General features: G+C 39.3%; 1 long non-coding RNA gene across 1 annotated transcript; it reads left to right on the top strand.

The window, feature by feature from the left end:
• The first annotated feature begins 10,766 nt into the window (after positions 1-10,766).
• On the top strand, positions 10,767-15,437 carry LOC145996874 (uncharacterized). The gene is made up of 3 exons (XR_014442822.1): positions 10,767-10,833; positions 14,151-14,198; positions 15,310-15,437. It is a non-coding gene; the product is annotated as an uncharacterized LOC145996874 (long non-coding RNA).
• Positions 15,438-27,903: the final 12,466 nt, after the last annotated feature.

Genomic DNA, 27,903 nt, shown 5'->3' on the forward strand with positions numbered 1-27,903 from the left:
TCTCAGAGGTGCAGCTCCAAGTTCAAACGGGGTAGTGTGAATACTGGATATCGGTGTAGGCACAGCATAATTTCGAGCAGCAAGTGGCACGAGCTCGTTGATTAAATCTTTGTTTTGCTCGGTAACATCTTTGATGTCTTTACCTAGTCCACTTATAGCATCGATGATAGGTTGGTCCTGTCGCTTTTTCTCTTCGTAAGTTCCGCGATTCTCTGATTTCCAACCCCTGAAGCGTTTGGCCAGGTAGTCGCGCAGCTTCAGGTTGTCGTCTGCGAGTTTGCGTTTCATCATTTGTTATTTATAATACGTCAAGACGTTTCTTGTAACGTCGCAACGTTTAGAAAATTGTTAATTTTGTTTCTGTACTTTCCGTCATTAGGTTTCCTCGTCATGTCTATCGTGCCAAATCCGAAATCATCTTGGTTCCAGCATGAAGAGCAAAATTTAGAAAACTGATTGAAGTTCATGTCCCCGCCTACATAATCATCGTAGGCGTGTTTTAAATTGGTGTGGTCTTGACGAAACAAGCAAATAAAATTAGCATTGTCTCGGAGAAGCTGCTTGGGAATTTTGGAGAAGGTCTGAGCAAGGTAGAAGCAGTCTATGCCTCTGTGCCGCCCCTGAGTAAAAAAATTGCGAATCTCGTTCTGGTTCTCCAAAATCACATCGTCGAAGACCACCACCGAATTTTCATGGCAGCAGTCTAGTGGCATTACTTCGGAGGCAAAGGTAGCTATGCTCAGCCCTTCGTACAGTTTTGTCAGCTGTTGATATTTTGCTTAGTCCAAACTTTTGGAAAAAACATACAAGTGCCTGTTCTTCCAATCTAACCAGTCGGGAGCAAGAAGAAAATTATCAATAAGTAAAGTTGTTTTCCCACACCCTGAAGGTCCGACAAGAAGGCTGCGAATGTTGTCCGGCAACAATTCGCCGTTTTTCCTAGCCTGACACTCCGAGGGAAAATCTGGCAGTCGTCTCACCACATCCCAAGCACCTGTTACACAATCACTTCGTTTGCGTCGATCCAACTTTTTTCCTCGAGTCCCAACCATTTCACCAACAGTTTGTCACCTTTTCTACGTAATACTTTTTCGATAAGATACGTATTGGGGTATTTTGTTTTGGAGAGTTCCTCCTCATAGAATCGCCCTTTCAAAATTTCGTCGCGATTATCTTTTATTATATACGTGTGACGGTTACCGGGTAACAATCGAGCAACGGTGAAAAGTTCTGTACTCCAGTTTTTGGTAAAGCCTTTTTCAAACATGCGCTTAAATTTACTAATTCTTACTTGGTCTCCAATTTTGAATTTCGGTTTTTTGTTAGTGGGCCGGTACTTGGGGCAATAAACAGTAGAGATCAGTCGTGCCTCATCAGACTTGCTGACATCGGCAGGCTTCATGCGTATCGTGCTATGCAAACTGTGATTATAGTCGTTTACGAGTTCCGGAAGTACGTCTACCCACTTGTGGTTACCTTGAAGCGTAAATCGTTTCCACATGCGTGTTTTGAGAGTACGGTTAAAACGTTCTACTACGCTGGCTTTGATGTGACTGAAAGTCGAGTAATGTTGAATATTTTGCTTCTGAACAAACTGTTGAAATATCGAGTTGTAAAATTCTTTTCCGTTATCCGTTTGAAGAAATCGAGGTCGCCTGCCACTTTCATTGAAAATAGTTTTGAATGCTTCCATTACGCACACACCTGTTTTAGCCTTGAGGGGCAAAGCCCACGCAAATTTTGAAAATGTATCTATAACAGTAAGAAGATACTTGTATCCTTTATTGATTTTATGTAAATTTTTTAGGTTGCCGCTACTCATTTCCACAAGGTCAGCCTGCCAAAGGTCATCCACGCCTTTGGTCACCACCGCCAGTCGTTTGTAGTTTCGTCGTGCAGGTTTATGAAGCTCGTTTACGATACCCTGCCTAGACATGGCGCGAAAATAAGAATATAGCCTGGATGGGATTTCTGGCTGCAGACAATGCTGGGTTTTCTATGTACAGCTTGTCACCTATTTCTATGTCGATAATTTGAGTGGCATCTTCGGCATAGGCAGTCTCGCGACTTTCGGGGTGTGTGAAATCGACCAGCTCAACTCCTCTTATTTTAGGCTCATCGCCAATGTTCGTCACGGTCATGGTTGGGTAGTGGGTTGCGTGAGGCAAAGACCAGTAGGAAACCTTGACGAACTGAAGTGTGCCAGCGAGGAAAAATTGATGATAGGCTTTTGCAGGAGTCAACATGTAGAGTTTGTAACCTGGATTGAAAGGGGAGGAGAACTCTCTGTTTGGTATGCTGTACAGTTCGATGACAATCGTAGACTTGAGATTGTCGATGCTGGCATTTAGAGTGTTTACGTTGGTTCGAACCTCAGTCTCCACATCCTCCAATCTGCCATTCACCGATTCCAGGTGTTCCTCGATAGCATGAACAACAGTGTCGTAGTTTGGTTTGATCTTTACATCGACAATAAGGCTCTTGAATTTTTCATTTAAGTCATGTAGTTGGGTGCTGAAATTAGCTATAGTTGATTCCTGACTTGCCTCGATACTCCCAATTTGCTCTTTCACGCTGGCAATAATCTGCTGCAGGCTTTCTACAAGCGTCAACTTGGAGCTCTGTATTACAAGGTCGTGGACCTGGGTTCTAATTTCCTCAAACAATTCATGCAGCTCGGTGATGTTCTGGTTGGTAGGTAAAATCGCGACAGACCCCCGTATCGATTCAATTTCGGATTGGATGTTTTTGATGTCGTCGGATTTGAGTATTCGGTTGAGAGTTCTCTTCACGCTTTTCAGTTCCTGAGAGGTAGGCAGGGTGGCCACCGTGTTTTGGAGCGATTCCAAAGCTTTTTTCACCGCGTCCAACTCGGAGGCATCGGCAGCAGCACGTATGCCTTCTTGCAGTTGCGTTATGTCATCCTGGGTGGGGGTAGATTGTTGCAGGGTTTCCAACTTAGTCTGTATGTCGTCGATCAAGTGATGGAAATGAGACAACTCGGATTCTGCATTCAGATTTTCCAGTTTGGCGATTTGCTGTTGGACGTTGGCCAGTGTATCCCTGATGCCCGGCAGTTTGGTTTCCAGCTCATCGTGAACGTTCGCCAGATCATTTCTAATGGCAGCAAGAGCATCCTCAATATGGGTTATGGTGCCTTGCAGCTTCCCGAAATCCTCGTAGGTCTCAAGTTGGAGTTTGATGTTGGCCACGCTACGGGCAATGGCGTTCAGTTCGCTGGACGACGGTAGATTGTTGATAAAATCCTCCAGCGTTTGGAGTTTATTTTTTACTTCGTTGATGGCCGCATGCAAAGCATCCGTTTGAAGCTCAGCCTTGATGCTTTCCAACGTAGGGATTTCGAAAGATTGAAACTGTTCGCGCAATTTAGCAATACTAGCGTTCACGCGATCGTAGTCGCCTTGTGTTTTAATGCTTTGGATGATAGTTTGCAGTTCGGTCTGGATGTTGCTTGTTTGATCCTGCAAGCGTTGTTTCAGATGTTCAACGTCTGAGGTTTGCGTTTGTTGCAGCTTCAGAAGTTCGTTCTGCAGATTGCCCACACTCAGTGCCAGCTTGTCAAGATTGTCTATCGACGCGAGGTCGGTGTATTTTTGCAGCAGCGATTTTAGCTCTGCATCAATCTTGAGTACAGGGTCCAAGCACTGAGACTGCAAGCTGGCTATCTCGGACTGGAGGCTGGAGTTGAGCGTGGACTGGAGGGCCTGCAGATCGCTTCGCAGCTTCTTGACCCTGACGTCGAGCATGAGAAGCTCGTCGCCATGGTCGTCGCGTTTCGTATGGCCAAAAATATCGTTAGGCATTATTGTTATTTATTATAGGATAGCTAATTTTCATTTCTATGAAAAGAGGGATGAGTTTGTCGTAGTCGTCCAAGAGCTCTATGTACAGGCGATCGCCAGCAGATACATCGTACGTGGTGGTACTGTTCATCCTATCGTGTTTGATGCGATAGATGTTCTTGCCGGAGGAAATTTTGGCCTCTCCTTTATTCTCGGGATTCATGTCAAACTGCAGTTTGCCGGAGATGGGGAATTGGTAATAATTCAAGTTGTTGTTGAATATGTAGAAAGTCTTGCCCACATCCTCGTCGTACTGGGTCAGGATGCTATTCAAGTGTATAATCAACAAACCGTTGAGTTTAGATAATAGGGAGGGTAACAGGTCCCAGCTTGCAGGTGGCGACGGTGCGCTTTGGGCGAATGCCTCCATAGCCTGCTTCCTGAAGCCAAACAGGTTCATAGGCATTGTTATTTTATTTTATATTTAGCGATTCGTTTCGAGCAAGCCAATTTCAGCGTTGGTAAAACAAAGCCCTTTTTCTTTACCCCCTACGCAAACATAAAGCATGCCGGGGAAGAAGGGAGTGGGATATGTTTGCTTCGTACAAAAAAAAAAATTAGGTTAAATTAACCTCTCTCCGAGAACTGACCCCGAGCGCCCATTTTCAGCGAGCGCCATTTCAGCGAGCGCCATTTCAGCGAGTTTAGTGTTTTGTAGAGCGAGTTGGCAACACTGCCAGTGAGGTTAACATACATTATCAAAGGCACATCGTGAAAAGCTACGTTTTGTTCGGGCACACGTACACTCACACACACACAAAAAGCTAAAAAAATTATACACCGTGAAAGGCTACGACGAGTTGGAAACACTGCTAGTAGGAAACACTGCTAGTGAGGTTAACATACACCGTGAAAGGCTACGCCTCGCCCGGGCACATGTACACACACACACACACACACACACAAAAAAAGCTAAAAATTATACACCGTGAAAGGCTACGACGAGTTGGAAACACTGCTGGTGGGGTTAACATACACCATAAAAGGCTACGCCTCGACCCGAGTTGGCAACACTGCTTGTGAGGTTAACATACACCGTGAAAGGCTTCAAAATATCATATAGTGGAATTTTTGTAGAGTGAGTTGGCAACACCGACGAGCATCAAATGATGATTTCGAGCCTCAAATGATGATTTCGAGCCTCAAATGATGATTCGAGCCTCAAATGATAATTCGAGCCTCGTCAGTGTTGCCAATTCCTATTTGTAGGTTAGCTTAGTCAGTGAAAAATCATATAGTGGAATTTTCTTCGGATGGGTTGGTAAAACCCAAGCCTCAAAGAAGGAACATCCAATAGAGTTGCCAAATATAAAAAGGGGACAATAGGTCCCCCTCATAAAAAGCTACAGTAAAAGCCCACAAGTCGCCAACACTAGGCCCCCAACAGTATTGCCAGACATAAAGAGTGCATAGACCCCTCAGGCCCTTTGATGAAAGTTTACAGTGAAAAACCCAGTAGGTTAACAACACTGTCAAAGGATCTACGGCGGTGTTGCCAGATGTAAACAGGGGGCAATAGGCCCCCCTCATAAAAGGCTACAGTAAGGGCCCACAGTGTTGCCAACTCTGTGCCCTCAAAATATACATCATAAAAGGCTACGACGAGCCTCAAATGATGATTCGAGCCTCAAAAGATTATTCAGAACTGTCTTATTGTGTCTACTGGGGAGGGGATGTTTAGTGTATTGTTTCGCATATTTTGTAGGTAATTACAAGAGATCTGAGATACAAAAGTAAGTAAGTAATCTCAATAGGTATAAAATACAAATCTATCATAGTCAAACTTTACGATATCACGTGTATCATCAGAAAACCAAACATAACAAATTTTGGAAAGTAGGAGCTAGTAAGTGAAATATATTTCAAGTTGATGATTGATATTTGATAGAAATTATATTAAGATGTCAAACCTGAAGCCAATAGTCAAGTTGTATGATGAAAGGATAGAGGACAAGCTTCAATCAAACTTAGTATATGCTCACAAACAAAAATGGCGACTGAGTGACCTGGAGCAACGCAAAGCAAAGAAAGCACTCGATAATTGGAAGAAACAATGAGTTAGAAGAGCGAAAAAAATGTATTTGCTTTTGCAAACTCGACTGTAGTTTGCCTGTTCCAAACTGAAATGCCATATTTTGAGACCATTGTGTCACATGCTAAATTAATGCAGCCTTGTAAAAATCAGAGTTCAAAATGTTTCAAAGAAAATAAATATATTGTCTCTAGGGAAAACAGAAAGAAAGAAAGGACACGCTCATTCAAACAAATAAAAAATAAACTTGATTTTCAATGTTTCAAATAATGTTGACGTGCGTTCAGTAATGAGTCCACCAGCCATTGTTGTCAATTACCTCACGTAATCTTCTGGGCATAGATTCAACAAGTCTATGACAAATACTTGGCCTGTTCTGTATAGTTCTCCATACGTCATACACATGGCCACGTAATTGTTTTCTTGTTCTTTCGTAGCCAGGTTCCCATTCTCTCACCATAATGGACCATAAGTTTTCAATTGGATTGAGGTCTGGTGATTTTGCTGGTCATTCGAATGGCTGAATGTCAGGGTGATGTGCAAGCCATTGCTTCGTTGTTTTGGACGTATGGATACTGCAATTATCATGAACGAAGTTGATGATGGGCATTTCCTCCCGAGGATAAATAACGCGAACTGTCGGTAGCATATGTTCTTCAAGCACTTTAATATATTCTTCGGAATCCATCCTCGAGGATACTTCTACGATATCTCCTGCACCAGCTGCACTGATCCACGCCCAAAATGCCACTGAAATTCTTCCACTTCTTCGATTGCCACGAACATATCTTGGATCATAACGAGTTCTGTCCGGTCGCCACAAATTAATTTGGCCATCTTCATCCGAACAAAACACTTTCTCGTCAGTCCAAATTACTGTTTCCCAAAAGTAATTTGTCATGGGTAGATATTGTAAAGCGAACCCAAGACGAGCATCTACGTGTTGCGCTGTGAGTTGCACTTTCTTCGCTGGTGTTCTGTGCCGCATCCCCGCAGCTTGTAGACGCCTTCGTATTGTATCACTTGAACACTGCAGTTGTAAATGTCTGGCAACAATACTGGCTGGAGAAAATGGATGATTTGCAATGTGTTCCACAATAGCAGCATCTTGCTCTCCCGATGTCACTCTGCGGCGCCCTGTTTTCCTTCTTGTTTTCAGGCCCTCTTCTCCTTCATGTTGAAAACGCTCTATCCAATGACGAACAACATTTTCATGCCTTCCATTGGTTATTGCGATATCGGAAATTGTGCGGCCACATTCGAACATGCCAATTATACGGCCACGAGTAGCTTCAGACGTGTATGGCATCTTGACTCCGTAGCTCCAATGAACGATTGCTCGTCCTGGCCAGGTTTCAGACTACCTCATCGCAAGTCATTCACTTGGTCTTCAATTAAGGGTTGCTAACCCTATTTTCAAAAAAAATATCGTTGATATGCAAGGAAAATATCAGGGATGGTCACGACATTACGATCCAACAATTCAAAAACGGAATTTTTTATATCTTGCGAAAGTTAAGGTAAACTAATGCTACTGAATTTCTACTTACGAAATTTCATCGCCGATTCTTGTCATCCGAAGTGAAATGTGTATTTGTTTCGGAAAACTTACAGATGTAAATTATCTTCCCAGGAGAGTAATCAGAGTGCTAGACGATAATTGTCATTATTATTGTTTATACTGTATAACTAATAGCATAGTTACGTAAGTTTCAATGAATGATGTAACCCCTTATCACCTTACCAATAATCATAACCAATATTAACACTCGAATCTAAGTTAATCGAATATACATCTTAGCGACGGGGGGGGGCGGAAATGACAATGTTTCCATCCCATGAATAAGCTGTAGCGTCCCTGGGCTAGTGTGCTGCATAATTTCTACATTTAATTTGAGAAATCATTTTAAAAGATCTATATTTTTGTTCCTCAGGTCCCAGGAGCTTAACAAAAATATCCTTAACTAGTAAATGTTAACAAACCTGAAACTTTTGGGGGCAAGTGTCCCTCTTTCAGATGCCAGAATTTGAACCCTAAAATAATAATTCTGAATTTACGAATAGTAGCGCGTTGAATGGCAGTGGGTAATTAGAGGTGCTGTGCGTATTATTGCTTTATGAATTCATTTTCGTTCTGAAGAAAGTTGCCATTCCGATACAGACAGAATATTTCGAAAAGTCTTTAATCATTCTGAGTCTGAGTTTTATGCACAAATAGGCAAACCGGGACGAGATCTACAGTTTAAACTAGAATCCGAATCACTATGTGCCTCCACCGGGCATCGAACCGAGAACTCCTTGATTACAATACGGCGACGATTTCCTTACGCCATAGTGGAGGCTCTCTTAATCAGTTGCATATGCATAAATTAGTATAAATTAATTTACAGTATATTTCTCATACTACATAGAATTCATTATCACCACACTCGGGGAAAATAGTTTTAGAGAAAATTGAAAATAGAGGAATATCTATCGCTCTTCTCGTTTTACTATTTCATATAAACTAAGAAGCATTTCACATCACTGTCACAATCTAGAGCCGCTATTGAATGCAGAAACAGCAATACTTCAAACTTTGAAATCGACACCGAGGGTGATCTTATTTCACGTCACTGTTCTACCAGTCTCGGATAATCGCAATGATGAAGGTTCAAGATGTGATAGATGGAAGTGGGATGCAGACAATGACACATCCTCACCTTACTTCGAAGCGCGTGCGCTAACCAATTAGCCACGGGGTTGGCTTTTTTGTGTTTATCAGTTCACCAAATTAATTTATTCGTCATTCAAGATCCAGAGGTAGAAAAGCAACATAAAATAACGAAAACAGAAAAAATACCATTCACTTATTATCACCCAACAATTTCATGGTGACCAAATCCACACACGAACCTCTTTTGGCATTCGTTTTGCAGAATGGCCTTGGGTTTTACTGGTTCAGCTCGAGACAATCCAGGTGACCATGTTATCGAAGCTTATCTTCAATCCTTCATATAACTTCGCTATTTGTTTCTTACAGGTTTGACATCTTAACAGAACTTCTATGGAACATCGTTCATAGAGTTTTTTTTACCTATCAGCTCTTAATTAACCTTCTAATTTTCACATATATTTTTTATTTTTATTTAGCGTCGCTTTTCTTCCACTTTTGGGCAATCGCGACGACGAAGATGAGTGAAGATAAAATAAATAGAACATTCAGAAACAACACCAATACCCAGACCGGTATTCGAACCTAGGATCCCTGACGTAAAATCGTCTAGTGCTACCACTCAGTCAATTTTCACATAGAAACGTACACTTACAAACCTCTTCCTTACATATGTGTTTTGTTTTACCTGCTGCACTTCTCTTATGGTGAATTCTAACCCCTCATTTCAGGTTTATCTCATGTTTATAGCTATTGCTTTGTAGTGAATGATAATCCTATTACGCCATGTGAATCTTACTCCAACAAAAACCCTGTTAGAGGATGGAAACGTTACGTGTGTAATGTTGTTAAAAGTCTGCTTTGGTTAGCTTTTTTAGTGTATTGAATAAATATTGCATTTTCATTTCGTGTTGAGGCATATTTTCGACACCTAGATTTTGCATTTAAAATATGTAGGTCCAGTATATATTGGTCATTGTAAATTCGAGTCAATTAAAACATTTTGCGTTGTTTCGAGATTATCTATTAGGCATAATGAATAAGTACAGAAAATGCAACTTGTATATCAAGATTGCCATGTCCAACTGATCTCCGAAAGTATTGTTTAGCACGTCACATTTCAAGTATAGTCCATGATTGTATCTAGTATATGAACGAGATGTGTCCCTCCTCTCAAACAATAAGTTGCTTGTTCCCACCGAACAAAGTGTGTCACTTATAAGTTAAGTGTCCGAAAGCAGGTATTAGTCATGAACAGAACAAAAAATACTCCTGAGCAATTACAAATTTTATACTCCAGTTCATGGCCGGGAGTTGTTGTCGGTCTCCCCACCTTATCCGCTTTAGGTTCCGGGTTCAAGTCCTGGTCTGGCAATCTCTTTTTTTAAGTGTCTCTTCATCAATTTAATCTCATTATCATCCATCTTGATAGTTTCGATTAATTATAAAAGTGACATAAAAGCAAAGCAAAATAAGAACAAATACAAATAATTGTAAAATGACTACAACGTCAGAACTACATTTGAAAAATAAAATGCGAGCTGAAGGTTCATCTTGAAACAGGCATTTGAGGAGAATTGTGTAGACAGACAGCATGCTCCCGAAAGTTGCCAATCCACGTGTAGCATGACCTTCGATACTGGAGTTGTGCTTTTCAGGAAAGTTTGCTCGACGCTCCTCAAGCGTCTTATCAAGATTGCCTCGGTGCTCGCAGCATTGCCAACTCATTTTTCGTCGAGAAAATCTTTTTTCTCCTAATTCATTTGCTTTTGATTGTACACTCGTTTGCTTGGCGCTTTCGAACTGCACTAGGTGACGTCACTTCCGTCAAGACTGTACTTCAAGTATGTACTTTGTACCTTTTGGACACAGCCTGAGATTCTCGTTAAAAGAATATATGTTAACCCATGATGAAATTAATATGTTAAAGAGAGGGCCTCCCCGATGGCGCAGTGGTTCGATACCCGGTGGAGGCACAAGTGGCTCGGATCCCACCTTAAACTGTAGGTCCAGTCCCGATTAGCTTTACTGTGCATAAAGTGGACTTAAAACACTAACCAAAAATATGCTAAAGATTTATTTGTCATGTAAAATTGGTCATTACTGAAACAAGAATGTATTTGTCATGTAGAATTGCTCATTAATGAAAGATGAATGCACAAGTACGCACACGATTTCTTTTGTTTTGTGATGGTGACATGATCACAAGTACTTCAAACAAAAATTTTTCGTCTGGTTTATCAAGCCGATTAAACGAGAAAGAGAATAATTTTGTGACCACTAAGGTAAGTAAATAATTATACAATTCATAAGTAATAATTAAAACTGGTTTAAAACAATTCAGTAAAAACGCACACCTATGTGAGATACGAAACAATATCGTATATATTTTCACAATACTGTTAGCATTGTGTGGGAAAATGACAGAAATGATAATAAAAAATAATATTGCATTTATTTAGCGGGCGAGGTTCTTTTATGGCTTTTTTTGTTAAGTCAAGTAGTTAGATTAGATTGCTCTTAAAAAGAAAAGAAAAAATGAGCTGGATTTGTACGCATGGCTTAGATCATGCAGTTAAAATCTGAGACTTTTTAAATTTCAACGGTGTTCATGATATATAAAGTGGTGATTTCATTCGAGATTAATGATGGTAAGAATTGGGTGTCACTGCAGAACATGTTCCTCTACGTAGACGAACAAAATTTATATTCCCTGAAAGTACGTACATTTTGCTTCCATTTTCCGGTTATTTTTCCGATTAGTATTATATTTTTGTGCGAAAAAATGTTTTTCCTGCTACTAAAAGCAATGCATTTCTCGGCTCATTTCTCCATTCGTTCGTGTCCATATTGTTTACGCATAGTTTCTTTCATTATTTGAGACGAGGAATGCCTACAAGGTTAGGTTAGGCCTGTTAGTTAGGTTCCAATAGCATAAATACAATGAAAAATGTTTTTCATGCTACTAAAAGCTATGCATTTCTCCATTCATTCGCGTCCATATTGTTTACACACAGTTTTTTTCATTATTTCGACGAGGAATGCCTACAACGTTAGGTTAGGTTTTGTTAGCATAAATACAATGACAAATTATTATTTAGGCTAAGAGAATTAAACCTAGCTACCTAACAACGTAGGCATTTTTTTGCTTTCACTACATTTGTGCAGTGCCACGATTTCAAGAGCGCCCATCCTGAACTCTTATTTCTTGTTGTTTTTTTTTCGAAAATTACACATTTCCGCACCTTGAAAGTTACTTTTCCTGATTAATAACTTCAAACCATTACCATAGAATTAGGAATCGCTTTCCTCCTAAGCAGCCCATATTCTGCAGTCTTACCTTTTTTTTACACAATTGGATTCCTATTTATGTCTGGTAACACTTGCTTTGGAATATGAGTGATAACTTATTCCATGCTTTCTGGAGAACGATTTTTTGGTAAATGTATGTTATATCGGAGACACACTTCTTCATTTTTACAGAAGAAACCACTTACGGAAATGAGTTTCTGTAGCATTTTGAAAGTTCTTGGGGCTAGAGTCTAGTTTACATCCTTCTTGTCCACTCCTTCTTACACGTTTACGTCTTTCTTTGCGCACTCCTTCTTGCCCGTTTACAAAACCGTGCTAGTAAACAGTCGGCACTCCGGCATCCGTAGAGTAAGTAAGTTTTTCTTTTTACACTTTCTGTCACTAACCATTCACGGGAACGAAGTATGCCTACGAGGTTAGGTTAGGCCTGTTAGGTTAGGTTCCATTAGCACTCATTTCACCCCTAAATATGTGCTTCATCATCGAAAAATGTCCTCAGTACGTTCAATCACGCATATCCGGACAACATCGGTTTTTCTCGATTTTCTCCTCCAAGAAATTTTTCCTCGCCTTGGGATTTACTTTGTTGAATTCCTTATAAAATAACCTTTCCAACGATATATGACATGTATTTATTAGGAAAAGGACGTAAACTAGACTTACCGTTCTTGAAGGTATTTTCTCACCGTAGAATGCTACACAACAAGAAATAAGCACTTTTGATATAATAAACTTGCATTTTGTGCAAAGCAACAACATTATGCCATTGTTTCCATTATGTACCTGCAGATGGCCGAGTGTCGGAAGTCATGCAGTCTTGCCAGTGTTTCCTTTTTTTTACGAGAATTTTTTTTAACTATGCTTACCTAACCCAACCTAACCTAACCTTGCTTGAAATGGTCCGTGGGGCTATCCGTCAATAGTTCGTGGGGCTATCGTGAACGGTTTTTGGGGCTATCCATCAATGGTTCTTGGGGCTAGCCGTCAACGGTTTGTGTGGCTATCGTGAATGATTTTTGGGGCTATCCGTCAATGGTTTGTGATGACATAATGAACACGAAAGTTAAGAAGGTGGAAACACTGCATACCCACTCCAAATCGACAAAACACAAGCCCGACGCGCAATGATCCACAGCTGTGTGAGCCATATTGTATGTTCTGCAACGGAAGAAAGGAACCAAAAGAATTACTCGTATTGTGAAAATCGTAGTTATTTTCGTGTAATAAGCATAATGGCACCTTCAACTATGGTACGCAATACACAATTGGTAAGTACGAACCATCCGAAACGCAAAATATCTGATTTTAATGTGTCTCCAATATAACAGACATTTACCCAATTTTTTTTGCTTCCGTATACTCCTATGTGATTGTTTGTGAACAGATATTCACTTAATGTAAGCTTGGATATGGGCTACCACTACCATTTACTTCACATGCGTTGGGGACAGAGCTATGATGCTTTCGTTGCTAAGTTAGGCATGTTAAGTTTAGGGCTCTAACATTCACAAACCATCTCTAAATGCTTTCTTTGTTAGGCTAGGTGAATCAGGTTTATGGCTTTTAGAATTAAAATGACATCACTAAATGCTTCCAATGCATGCTCATGTGACATCTGGTCTCAAGCACGAACCCCCTTTGAGCCTCACATGGAAATCAGCCACAAATGTGCCCAGTATTTTAAGGCACTTCTTAATACTTCTATAAAATTTGGGAACATCGTTAAACATTTGGTACCGTTACCAAATTACTTTACAAGTTCGTTGTGAGAAAAACTTAACTATTTCAGAATTCATTTTAACCCCCAAACTCCATTATTTCCATGCACCAGAAACTTCATATTTTTTTTTGAAACCAATCAAATTTTATGCGAGAAATAAATTCAAATGTTATAGAAGGAGCTGGTGACCAAATGTCCACTCTCGAAAATTACATCTCTTATTATTTTAATAGGTCCATTTTTATGCTTTACACAACATACATTTAGTGACATGTCTGTTTTGTGTATATTTTGTCTTAACATTAAAGTTGTGTACAGAGGCCTAATTTTTATCTTGATGGATTTAATGCCACTATTGAAATGAGGAACGGACAAATATTGAGCTTCAAAAATAATTGTTTGATGTGAATCTCACTGCATCACTTCCATCGGGATTCTAAGTCTAGACTCTTTGATTACAAGATAATAGTCACAACCAAGTTTTTTCTAACTGTCACTGTTTGGTAATATAAGAGTAACTGTACCTCATTATATTTAATCTGTACTAACTAATTCTTGATTCTTTTGCAGGTGACAGATAGCTTTCCACTGGAAATGAAATTAGTCAACCTTTTTCCTGTGAGTATAATAGTTTTTGTCCTTTGCTTTAACCTTATATTTCTGGTGATACATGAAATATTTTGGCTTTCTAATATCTGTGCAACCATTTGCAATGACAGTAGCCTTCATGATCACAAGAATTATCCAGATTTACTGTGAAAACCATATTTTCAAAATTAACTCAAACTGATTCCATGTCATGCACTTTCCATGCAAATGGAAAATGGTTAATATTGACAGTAAAAAAAATGTTTTTGATCTTTGTCAGTTTTTTGCAAAGCTGGTCTGTAAAGTCAGATTTTTTTTGTGTTTTTCACTGCAATTTGTAATATGCGATATCGCCCGAACGGATTTCTTCAAATATACAGGAGAAACTACGTACTGAAATCAGTTTCTGTAGCATTGTCGAAGTTCTTCGAGGTATTTTCTTTCACGGAAACTGAAAAGTTCACCATAGAATGCTGTAGAACAAGAAATAATCACTTTTTATGTAAAGAACTTGCATTTTCTGTAAAGCGACATTATGCTGTTGTTTCCATTATGTACCTGCAGATTGCGCAAGCATCTCGCCAGTGTTTCCAAACGTGCCTTTTTTTTTTTCCGAGAATTTTTTTTCTTTTCTTAACTACGCTTACCTAACCTAACCTAGCCGGAAATGAATGGTCCGTGGGGTTATCGTGAATGGTTTTTGGGGCTATCCATCAATGGTTCGTGGGGCTCTCTGTCAATGGCCAGGAAAATGACATATTTTTGAGTATCATTGAAATAAAATTTTATTCATCCTAACCTATTTATGGTATATTGTATATTCAGTCACGGACACTTCTGGGTTATAACAATTCCATTAACTTTCAATGGAATCGTTACAACCCACAAGTGTCCATGACTGTGCAAAGTAACCTTGTTATAGAGACAATTTAGGGCATTGACCTGTTGTAACTGCTAAAAAAAATTGAATATAATTTATGTGCAATGTTTTCTTTCTTCTTCTTTTTCATACCAAGTAACTTTTAAGTACTGTTGTGTCAGGGCTGAAGTGTACTGAAGTGTCCCTAAATAATTTAGGTTTCATTTTGTTCGTAAAGTATTGAGTATTTTTTTCAAGAAACACAAAATGTTATTGTTCCAGGTGCATGCAGGACACTAGCAGTAGTATTGCAAGGGATGAGAACGTGTGGAGAAACCAGGCCAAAACGCACCAAAATAGTGAGTAAGTAGATTTACATTTCTTTTCTGATTTTATATTCAATAAATACAGAATGTTGAATACATTGTTTTTGACAAACGTGAAATGTTAAATTTAAAAATCGGCTTGGCAATCACTGGCCTTCCGAGCACTGGACACTAATTAGTGTAATTCAAATTGTTAAGTATTGTCTGAGTTCTTATCTTGGCAGGAACTGATAGAAGTTATGCAGAGAAACTGTTATCTTTTCATACATATACAGGAGTCCCGGGTTCGAATCCTGGCCTGGGCATGGATATTTGTGAATGTCCATTCATCAATTTCATCATTCATCTCCATGTAAATTTTCTGCACAAAATTCTACAAGACACCAATGAAGGTAGAGAACCTTATGGTTTTAAAAGCAATTTTAGATTTTAACACCCAAATAGCATTTTATATTTGATTTTGATAAAAACTATGTTTAGTTTTTTTTTTAAAAAAAATATTTATTATTAACCCACAAGTACTATGGATGTCAATAATCACACAACTAGTATGGAGGGGTCTGTCAGACTGCTGTTTTGATTTTGATCTGTAAATTACCTGTTTTACTATTCTTAATTTCTGACGTGTTTTACATTACTTTACATGGTTACAGAAGACTATTTTAAAGCAGCTTTCATTTATTATTTTATAGTTAAAGAAATATAAGTTAATTTATGCAATGAGGAAGAAAATGGGCCAAAAATTGTAACAGTTGTGTTGGGGAAGGGGAGGGGGAAATTCCAAATTCTTAAAATGTCTATATTTTATCTTGTCAGAAAAGCAGGAGTTCAAAGTTATATGTAATATTTTGCTGAAATTAAAAATTAGTAACGAGTCATTAGAAGGAGAACGTTAAAAAAAAACAACTACTATGGTATGTCTGTCAGACAGTTCACCCAAAATATAATTCAATAAGATTTCGACAGACAAAGGCAAGTGTTCATTTATAGTTGGAGGGGTGTGAGAAATAAGCTAAAAGAGAAATTCAGAGCACTGTGCGAGACGGTAGGTAATAGTCTTCATTAACATGCTTTATTCCAACTGTGGTGCTCAGAAATGTTACTATTATTTTAATTCGTGGATTCTAGCTACCAAAGAAATTATTCTGATAGAAAACAATTTTTGATAAAAATATGTTGTAGTTTACAAACAGAAGTAACAATTATACGCTCATGCTTGTATGTGTATGTATTGGGGTCTCTAGTATCCAAGTATATTGTTTCAATGATAATATTATCACTCTATGAAGCCAGAGAACCTGGGTTCTAATCTCAGCCGGGACATGGATGTTCGTTGTGAGTGTCTCTTAACCAATTTTATCATATCATCAACATTCTCATCTTCATGATTAGCCAAAACTGGCAGAAATGTGAAGTAAAAAAAAAAAAAAAAAATATTAACACCGCCTAGTAAAAAAAGGTTCAAGGTTGGATTCGTTGAGAGGATGCATGGTAGTTGAGATATAACTTTAAATTGAAGGTTTAGTATCATTTGCTCTATGTGTGTGTGTGTAAAATCAGCTTAAAAGAACAAAGAATATGTCGCATTTTATAATGCATTGAAAACTGTCACATGTAATCAAAAAAATTAGGAATTCTTGCAATGTTGAAGTAATGAAGTATTGATAATGTCACACCTCTGGAGTACACTGTAAATTCAGCAGTACCCAGAAAGGTACTTTTGTGTGTGTTTTTGTTAAAGAAAATAGTTTTGGAGTAATGGAACTTGAATTGATGCCACGAATCTTATTTTTTCCACCATTTTTTATTTCAGAGAAATAAAGCTGGAAGCCCACATAGACACAACAGGAAGTGATGGAAGAGCTTGACTAAGGACCCCTTACAAGACTGAATGAATACATGATCTGTAAAAACATGAGAAATATAAATAATGAGTTGAAACTACACATGTGGTATTTTTCTGTTATGCCTACTTACAAGCTACAGGTGAAATTTATTAACTGCAATTTTATTATAAAATGAACAAATGCCACATCTATAACACTACATCCACTTTCACTTTGATCAAATTACAATAATCTGTTTACAACCGCAGGCTGCAAATGTAGTAAAGTCTTGTCCAATATAATTTTGGGGGAAGCGCATTGCTGGATTTGGGTGTAAACTCAAAATGAATATATTTAACTAGAAATTCACTTTCCCTTTGATAAGAGATTTATTCATACTTCTCCGACTAATTAGTCCATATTTTTTGTTTCTTTTTTTTAAAAAAATAGTTCAAGTATTTTCCACGTGTTTAGCTATTTTATTTTCTGCAGCAAATTTATGTATTTTTATTGGAGACTATTAATTAGTTTGATGTGTGCATAAGAATTACAAAATAGTTCGTATATGCTTCATGTACATTTAATGGCACTGAATTTAGTTTTACACAATTTTTTTTTGTCTTTTTTGCATTTTTCTTCATGTTACTCATTTTATCAATTAGTAGTTAGTGTCAATTTTACATATCATTCGTCCTTAGATTTGGAAATATTGGTTAAAAATGTGACTACTTGGTTCTGTGGTGGGAATATTTACCCTACTGCATGTAGTGGGTCTGAATTAGATGAAGGGCTAGTAGGAAAAAATATAGTAGTAGAGAAAATTATATCAATAGTTACACACACTCATTAGAACCACATTTTCTAATAAGTATGTGTAACTATTGGTTTAATTTTCTCTGATACACCATTTTTCCCTACTATTTCTTTATCTTATTCAGACCCACCACCTCTGGTGTTAATTGCCCAGCAAGATTGTGGTCAACTTGCTGCAAGTTTGAACACCTGCCTTGCAAGTTTCAGGTTAACTTCCAGCACGCCTCAGATCTTTAACACCTACTTTGCAAGTTTCAGGTTAACTTGTAGCAAGCCTTTGAGACTTTAACACCTGCCTTACAAGTTTCATGTTAACTTGCAGCAAGCCTTGAGACTTATCGTGCAAGTTAGTTGCAGGTTACAGTTAGAACTTACTGCAATTTCAAATGTTGGTAATTAGTACCTTTGCTTTCAATTTGCTGCAAATTTACAGACTTGCTCTGAAATTTTCCTGCAAGTTCCTGTTACTTGCATTGCAAACTTAATGTGGATTTGAGGTGTAAGTCTACCTTGCTATCTGGGAGAGCACTATTCTCACAGTCAGCTTCACTTCTTCATCTGTTTCGAAACGGTAACCCTTCAATTCAGACTTTAATAGATGGAAATCACTCGGCGCTAAATCAGGGCTGTATGGAGGGTGGGGCAGCCGTTCCCACCCCAATTTTTCAATTTTGTGTTGTGTTTGCACTGCTGAGTGTAGGCGAGCGTCATCGTCAAGAAGAATGACACCAGCTGACAGGAGACCTGGTCGCTTATGTCGAATTGCGTTTTTCAGTTTATCCAATGTTTGACAATAACGGTCAGCATTAATTGTTCATCCTCGTTGCAAAAAGTCCATCAGCAGAGCGCCCTTAGCATCCATGCTTCTGAACTCCTTATGACGCGAGCCCGCGTTTTCCGAACAAGCATTTACTTTTCGCCCTTGAGCGCATGCACCTTCACGTCTGATAACGAATCGATTGTTGTTCCTTGTAGATGAAGGATGGCACTTGTCAACCATGTGCTTCTTTTTAATGGCATTGCTTTATACAATATTTTATAGCACAGGGAAACTTATATATTGAACGTCCCTAGTATGAGGCTACAGTGCAGATTCGCACGTCTGACACTTAACCCCTGGCCCTATAGCTGGAAAAGTAGCCACATCTTTTCCCTCACAGCTCCAACGAACTTGGCATATGCATTATACTTGGGCTGAAGCAAAGTATCAGACTTCGGAAGGTAAAACCTTGTGGCAGAGAGGAAATGCCAGTACAGACAACTAAGGAAGGTTAAGGAGCCCAAGGTGCACTCACATAAAACATGTGTATTGAACCAAAAATAATAATAATAATTCCTATGACCATACACATGAGTTGCATTTCATGATAGGGAACTGTCAAAACATTATAAGTAATGTTTCTATTAATCATTCAATATTTTTACATTTGGTAGTTATAGTGTTTTTGATATTTTCATCTATTAAGTCATTTTTCTACCTCTCTAGGTTAATTGTGATGATTATTTATTATGGTTTTGGTAACTTGTTAAAATTAACAAAAATGCAAAACACACCCCATATGTTATAGTTAATTCGAACCTATGACCCTAAGAGAGCTACACTCTACCACAAGAGCTGATACATTAACAAAGTAATTACTATGCTTTGTAAATATCATATTTTATATTTGGTAATACAATGTGTAGCCTTAACTCTCTTTTTAATGTACAGAATGTTTTAAAAGTCTTGCAGGATTCTACAAAGCTATAACTTTGAAGTAATAGGTTTATTACAACGATTTTTTTTAATCCGAGGAAAATTAAAATTCTGTTCTGCCCACACTGCTGAATGACGTATGTGCAGAGGATCATGCGATTCCAAGATGGCGTTGATGCCGCTAAGTGTGTGTGTTATCGCTTGCGGAGTTAAAATCTTGTGTTTTGTTGCAGAGAAGGTTCCACCTCCAGCGGAGACAAGTATCCAGAGATGGCACGGAAAGTTTAAGGCTGTGGGAACTGTAGCAGATTTGCTACATAGTGGGAGGCCAATAACGAGTGACGATGTGGTGGATGCAGTGCAGAAGAGCGTGCAACAGAGTCCAATAAAATCTCTTAAACAAAGATCCTTGAAACTGGGAATGGTGAGGTCTATGTTACACAGTATCTTGTGCAAGAAAGTGAAAGCCAGGCCCTACAAGGCACAATATGAGAGAAGAGGACCGTGACATGAGGAAGGAATTCTGTGAATTAATGTTAACCTGATTAAATGATGATGGTGGTGATGCCCTTCAGTCTCTCATTATTTTCTCTCATGAGGCCATGTTCCATGTTTCAGGAAAAGTGAATAGACGCAATTGCCGAATTTAGGAGACTCAGAATCCACATGAGTTCAAGACACATAGGATAGCCCCAAGTTCAATGTGTGGTGTGCAGTTTCCATGGACCACCTCATTGATCCATTCATCTTCGAGGACAACACGGTGAACGGCGGCAGCTACCTGAACATCTTACACACATTCCTCATTCCGGAACTTCAGAAGGCATCATCAATGAGGTCCACTAAAAAGGACACTCAACACAAATCAGGACAACACAGGACACAGAATTATACTGGCCATGGGGCCAATGCCAGAGCCTCGTTAGTTTGTAGTCCAGGGTGTACTATGTGGAAGTGAGGTTGACTATTGGTTGCACTATGTGGAAGGAGCATCTGTTACACCCCAAATTCACGAAGAAGTTTATGTTCAATGCTTAGTAAACAAAGATTGGATAAGCGATCCTGTCGAATGGCAGCACGAAGCCTGTTTTTCACTAATTTTCATTTTTGATGTTATTAACGAAAGAAAGTTATGTACTTCGTAGGATCATTTATTATCTTAATCGTATCTGAGAATTGATTGTTTGAATAAATGTGCCTTTTCCACACCACAACCAAATCAATCCACAGTATAAAATATACTGAGCTTCAGATAACTACAAATAGATCGACTGAGAGCTGTCTACAATTGGATCCAGAAGAGTGTAGACATATGACAATATTGAAGTTTTTTCATTTTTAAAATACATCTTGTTATGTAATATTTCACAAGCATAGCCAGCTGGTTAAAATATTTTTTGGTGGAGGCCCTTCACAGCTTCCTTTTGGTGGGGGCAGCGGGGCAATTGCTCCAGTTGCCCTTAGATTAATATCAAGGAGTTATAGTACTCTCCATCTTGTTCCACCAGGCCATCTCCATATAGCAGAAGAAGTACAGCATCTTTGCATGGTTTTCAGGCAGAACGGATACTCAGAACACAAAATCAACAACCATTAAACCCAGTACCAGTGTGCAAATTAACGGGGGGGGGGGGATGCTGGGATCCCTCCCCACAAACTCCCCCTGCGAGGGATGTTTTTATCTCCCTCAATGAAAATGGAATTGAAACCATTTCTTAACTATCTAACAAACAAACTGAAAAATCATTGGTCCAGTGATCAAAGATTTCCCTGCCGAAAAGGGTGCAGCCATGCGGAATCAAGGACACCATTCTGCAACTGATCCAATCTCACCGAGCCAAGACAACAGCAGGCTATTTTCCACTTAAGTTTTCATCGCATAGTGCTGATAGTTTACATTCAAGTGTTCAGAAGAAACTTGTAAGTTCTAGGGCAAATCAAATGTAAGTTACACCCCCTGTATAAAAGAAACAAAACACATTAGAAAGAAAATAATTATTGGATAAGAATGGAGGAACATTTAACTTCTTTCGACATAGTCACTAAAGTATTCCAAGCACTTTTCGATTCGTGTGACCAGTTTTTTCTATCTTGTGTGTAAAAATTCCATCCAATTTCAATTGCGTTGACTTTTGTGCTCATCGGTTAGCAATCGCAGCACCCAGTGAGAGCCAGTTTACGATGCACCCAACTGGTCATGAATCAGCATACACACACTATCGTAGGATATGTTCAGTTCACTTGCAATTTCTTTTAATTTTCACGTGGCAGTTGGCAAGGATAATTGCATTCACATGCTCCATTTTGTCGATAGCGTTCACAGATGCAGGCTGCCCAACACGCTGTTCGTCGTTCATGTTCGTTCTTTCCTCTTCGAACATCTGGCACCATTTTCTGATCAGGGGGTGTGACATTGCATTCTCACCATACACCTCGACAATTTGGCAATGGATTTCACTCTGATTATGTCTTCATGCCCACAAAAATCGGATGTCAGAGTGCACCTCAATGTTGGATGCCACCTCAATACGACGTGCCATATTCACACGGTGACTACTCGCATACTAAACCAGATGCAACATGGCTGCTTTGGGTATGGGAAGAATACATTCTGGACAGTGTTGCCACCAAGCATAATTATTTTATCTCTTTTAGTACAGGAACACGGCTTGGGCGTAAGTTATTTTTTGATTCGCCCACGTAGGTTATAAAAACATTAAGTTTGAGCCTGCCAAAAGAAATTTCATCAAGTTTTTGCTGTTACTACAGGGTGGTGCATATTGTATCTACCAATATAAGTTGGCAACCCTGGGTCCTGGGTCCCATTCAGAAGATGCAGGAGACACTGCGACGAAGGCCCAATGAGGGTCACCATCAACCAGTGCCAGAGCATCACAACATGATACGATGGGTCAGACAATAGAGAGCCAATGGCAACGTGCAGAAACAGAAGTATTCAGGTCGAAGGAGGCAGATTTTCTGGCACCCTGATGCTTCCCAGTGCAGTACCTACTGCATCTCCTGAATGGCAAAGTAAGTATATATATAGTTGAGAAAGTAGCGCAGTCTTCCCTCCCGAAGCTGAAAAAAGAGGGTCGTGGGCGTTCCCAACCCTGACGTCACTCACGGGACAGAACTGACGCTGTCACAGACCTTTCCGCTTGTTATAGGATCTGCATTTGTGTGAAAGTGCCTTGTGTTTTCTTTTTCTGTAACTCTTGTGTGACAGTGGAGAATTTTTTTCAACAACAATAACATTTCAGGAAAATGCCGCGCAATTGTGCTGTTGCTTTGTGCCCGAACAACGCAAGAAATACAGTAGGACAGGCACGTATCTAAGCAAAAGTTTTCGGTTTAAACTAGATAAAATGAGGATTTTGGTTTCTTGTTGTGTGAAATAAGATAATGTGACGATAATTTAAGGAGAGAAATAATTATCAAGGCAAGACTGAGAATGTTCTGTAACCCTGTTATTGATAATAGCACGCATCCAAAGTGGGGTTTAGGGGGCTTGACCCCCCCCCTCTCCAGGAAAAGTTTTCAGTTTACATTAGATAAAATTAGGCTTTCGGCTTCGTCAATAATATGACTGACAATGTTCTATAATCCTGTTATTGTTACTAGCGCGTACCCAAGATGGGGATCAGGTGGCTCGAGTCTCTTCAGGTAATTTTTCAGTTTACACTACATAAAATTAGGTTTTTATCTTCTTGAATAATGTGACGATAATTTAAGGAGATAAATACTTATGAAAGCAAGACGGAGAATTACCCTGTTGTTGATAATATTGCACGTAAACTTTACTTGAGCTATCAGTGTCGTCGCAGTGAACTTGAGCATTATGTAGAGACTTGTCAGTATTTGGCAGCTGTAAACACAGGTAGCTCCACACGTAGGGCGATTTGTTGTAATTTTTAATCTCTGGAAGACGCGAGAGGGAATGTTCTTGAATAAGAGGAGTCGAACTACTGGCAATATCTATGAATCGTTTATCTGCGGAACATTTTAGAATATAATGAGGATAAATATGCGTTAATTAGAACCATTCCTAAATAGATATACTATGACCGGACCTTGGATCCAATGAGAAAAATTGCGTTGTCTCTGACGTCATTTCCTTTTAAGCGTTCAATTCAAGGACTTGTTCATGATGTATTTGATCGTGTACAAGGCTCTTTACTTCAGTCTCCAATATGAAATCATAAAAACTTCTGGGGACTTGATTTCAAAAAATGTGTCCGAGATAACGAGTGGCGTTCCCAGGATTTTCGGAAGGGAAAGTGGTTACGTATACTATTTTTGGTGGTCAGTCCTCATTTTGCCATCTTTTCCTGTCTTTGACGTTCAAATGGGGCTATGACCCCACCAATCCTCCGTTGGGCACATCACTGGAGATAAATAAGTAAGCATTTAACCATATTGGGAGACGAAACATTAGATGTGTTGGGAACGGAAGGGTTTTCACTGTGCATTAATTGTTTCGCGATCCAACTGTATTCTAGAAGACGATTTAAGGGGTAGTTGCTCCCCATTTTCTTGTCTCCACACTATGTCCTCCTAATGTTAAGCTTTGTCTATCAAGAGAAAGTAAACTTTCCTTGCAAACCCCCCAGTTTTAGAACCAAATTGCCACCACTGGCCTTAAACATACAATATCCCTTAAAAAATGATGTTCACCCACATCGCCGAAAGGAATTCCTGGATAAGTGCCTGGGTGTAAGCTATTTTTCGTTTCTAAAGGATCCGATTACGTGCAAGATGTGGGTTTCAAAGTGAAGAGATTAGATCCTGTTAACACCAAAACCCGGACAGTGTGCTCATCGCATTTTCTGTATGCCGATTACGAACCGAACTTAAAAGCAGAACTGCTGAGTATTATTACCTGTAGACCGCAGCTTAATAGAAACGCTGTATCATGTTTAAATTTGCGTGGTTGTGTGGTGAATTGTAGTAGTGTTCAATAGCCAAATGGCATAATTGATCGGAGTTTACGTGCCAATAAACGTCAGATTCGAAAGCGAGCAGCGGACACACTTGAAGAGTTGTCTCCTCGCAAAAGAATTTGCATGGCACATAATTCAGAGACTTTGAGTACTGGAAATATACCCAATCTCCAACAAGATAGTGTGTTGGAAACTCTGAAAAAGAAAATAAAATGTGCTGAAGAACAAATAAAGAAACTGCAAACACTGCAGGATGAAAGTGCTAAAAAAGTAACTTTTGGATTATAAACATGAAGTTGTAATATCTCGGCCCCAGTGATTTATCCAACAACTTCGCCCTAACACCCCACACAATGTTTTACAAAGGACAACTTTGTGGTCATTTTGGCTCTAATTATAACTTTCCACTCCCATAAACACGAATTTACACCACTCAAATAGAAAATTCTGAACAAACTTCTGCTCCGCCTCCGAGCCGGCTTTCCCGCTTTTCATTACATGTAATTCTATTGATAGTTAACTTTCAGCGACATAGTTTACTAGATATAGTCTGCTCTATACATATCCATTTATTTATATACACACACTAGAACATTCATTCGATTTTAAAACAAATTTATTTCCGAAAACACGGAAGAAGTGTGATTTCCTATACCGTTGCTGGTGCTCGTCTTTGACATGTCCCGTGGCTGACGTCATCCGTGGAGGTTTACGAATGGTTCCGAACTTTTCCGAACGCCAGACTGCACCTCCCTGCTGAATGGGGCCCGTTCAGATGAACGCCCCTACTGCCACGACTCGTGTCTGAACCGGCCAACGTTCCATGGCAGACTAAGTGCGAAACTTGCAGTTGCCTAAGCATGGGAAACTTCTGCGCATGCGCACCTGGGTTTTGACAGGGTTGCCAACTTATATTGGTAGACACAATATGCACCACCCTGTAGTTCAATTACTCTTTTTATGTATGAGTTTAAGTTTTCTTAGGATGTAAATATACTACTGAGTCTGCATGCATATATACGCTCCACAAAATTATTGATCTCGCAGATGTCTGTCCCGATGCCTCCAATCACCCGTATGACTTCCGCCTGTTCCAAAAGGGTTCGTGATTTGTTGACATACAACTGTGATTTCACAAACCTCCATAAGAAGAAATCACAGGGTGTAAGATCACATGACCTTGCCGGCCAATCCTGGTCACCATGCAAAGAGATCTCGTTGCGGGAATTTTTCATGGAGTTCCATATCATAACCACAACAAACGAGTCAAAACAATTGAGGCTACATTAATCGGCATGACAACACCAGCGGCGTGCATTTAGGATACGCAAGGTACGCACTGTGTACCCACAACACAGTAAGAAAAAATAAACATTTTTTCGTCTTCCCCGAACATGAAAATTCAACAATTATCGCTCCGAAAGCAGTTCCACTGCAAGAAATTCCGATTTCCGCACGAACACGCTGCTGCCTTCCTGAAGGCAGTCCCGAATGATCCCGATTGTGACTTCGGCAACCACCCGATCTGCGTCCCTGCCGATTTCCGCAGAAAGACGCTGTTTCTTCTGCTTGGTACCCTAGAAATTCGGAAGGTAACCCCATTGGCTCATATCAGCCCCGGTCATGTGTTTGGGTCTGCCCGCGCTTCCCTCTCTCTCACTTCTTTCCCGGTTCTAAGCTTTGAGGGTACCCAAGATTTTGACAGCGTATGCAGTGTTGACAGTAGTCAACATATTTTTTTTCTGGAATGCTTAGCTTACTAGCATTTAGCAGCCACGCGTAGATAGATCACTGTTCGGTTGCAATAAAAATACATTATAAAAAGTGATGCAGGAATCAGACAGGAGGGCAAGAATATGTAGTGGTGGAAGATCATATTTAATATAAATGTAAACTATCACATATAAAATATTTATGTGAGGTTAAAGTTACGCTAGCAAGTTTTTTTTTTTGTTTTTTTTCGTATAGGGAGGTGAGGACCAGAATGGACTGCCACTGTGTCGAGAGTAAAATATGTGAACAATTTTCAAGTTTCGCACAATTCTCAGAGTATGAAAGTATCTGTTTATCTCCTTTCGGGATCAACATTTCCTTTGAGTTCCATAGCATGGGTGTTGATTGTTGACCCGACGATATGAATGAATGATAAAAGAAAAACATAATAAAACACAATGCTTACAATGGGATTAGAATGAGCCCCTCCCCTCCCGCCAGACATTGCAAAGTGATGTACGGTAGTTTAGCTTTTGAAATATTCTGGGATGTATGCTGACGTATTTTCTACTTGTCCTTAATTATCTCCCTTCTACAAAATACTTTGTCGACTGGCAACTCCGATTCATTCGTCCACAAGAACGTGTGGTTTTCGGGCATAGCGGGACCGGACACAACGTACCGTGGGAGGTTGACTTTTGCTTTCTTCTGTCGTTTGAAATTTGCAGCGAGTGTTTCGTTCATATTATTTACATTACAGGATCTCTATTGTTTGTCGGTGCTGTGAAGTGATAAAATAGGGGGACCGGGAGTTACTGATGACATACTGGAGAAGGGATTTTCGGAATTTACGAAAAAAGTGTAAACAATCCGAAATGGAAGGTCTGTTCCTGATTTGGAAAAATTGTTTCAGGCAGGAGTTGTGAAGGATGGTAAGCAGTATATTAGGCATTTTGATTTTTGAGAAGAAAAAATATCTCTACAGAGTGATTGACTGGGTAGAAAAACAGTGAAGCTTTATTGTTGGCCTTATTCGTGGGTTTCCTCTGTGAAAGGTGTTGTGAAATAGTAGACGATACCGAGATTTATCAAATTTATTACATGAATATATTTGCGAATATAAAATATCATACATATATTTTACCTCGTTACATTTGAATATTGATACAAGGATGAGAAATTTACCATTATAAAATTGTAGAAAAAAGTTATTTTCTGAATATCATGATGGCCACAGAAGGGGGGGGGGGGGTTGGCCCATAATTCATTTCGGTTGGCCCATGTTGCGTACCCTAGTTTAAATGTCACCGCACGCCACTGGACGACACATATAGCAACATTGGTAAGAACAAGTCTGCCAATCTTGAAACAAAGCAATAGCACTCGATTCAAATTTGGCATCCTATACGGAAAACCCTTTATAATGCATAAACTGAATAGAAACGTTAAACTCGGATGTTATTCATGCAATTTGTGGGTTTATAAAAATGTATGAATGAGTGTGTGACATGAGAGGTACATGTGAAAAAGTTGCTGTTTTCTAGGTTAGTTTCCATCAG

Source organism: Lepisma saccharinum, chromosome 13 (assembly GCF_977018435.1).
Source record: "Lepisma saccharinum chromosome 13, izLepSacc3.1, whole genome shotgun sequence".
Classification (NCBI taxonomy): Eukaryota; Metazoa; Arthropoda; class Insecta; order Zygentoma; family Lepismatidae; genus Lepisma; species Lepisma saccharinum.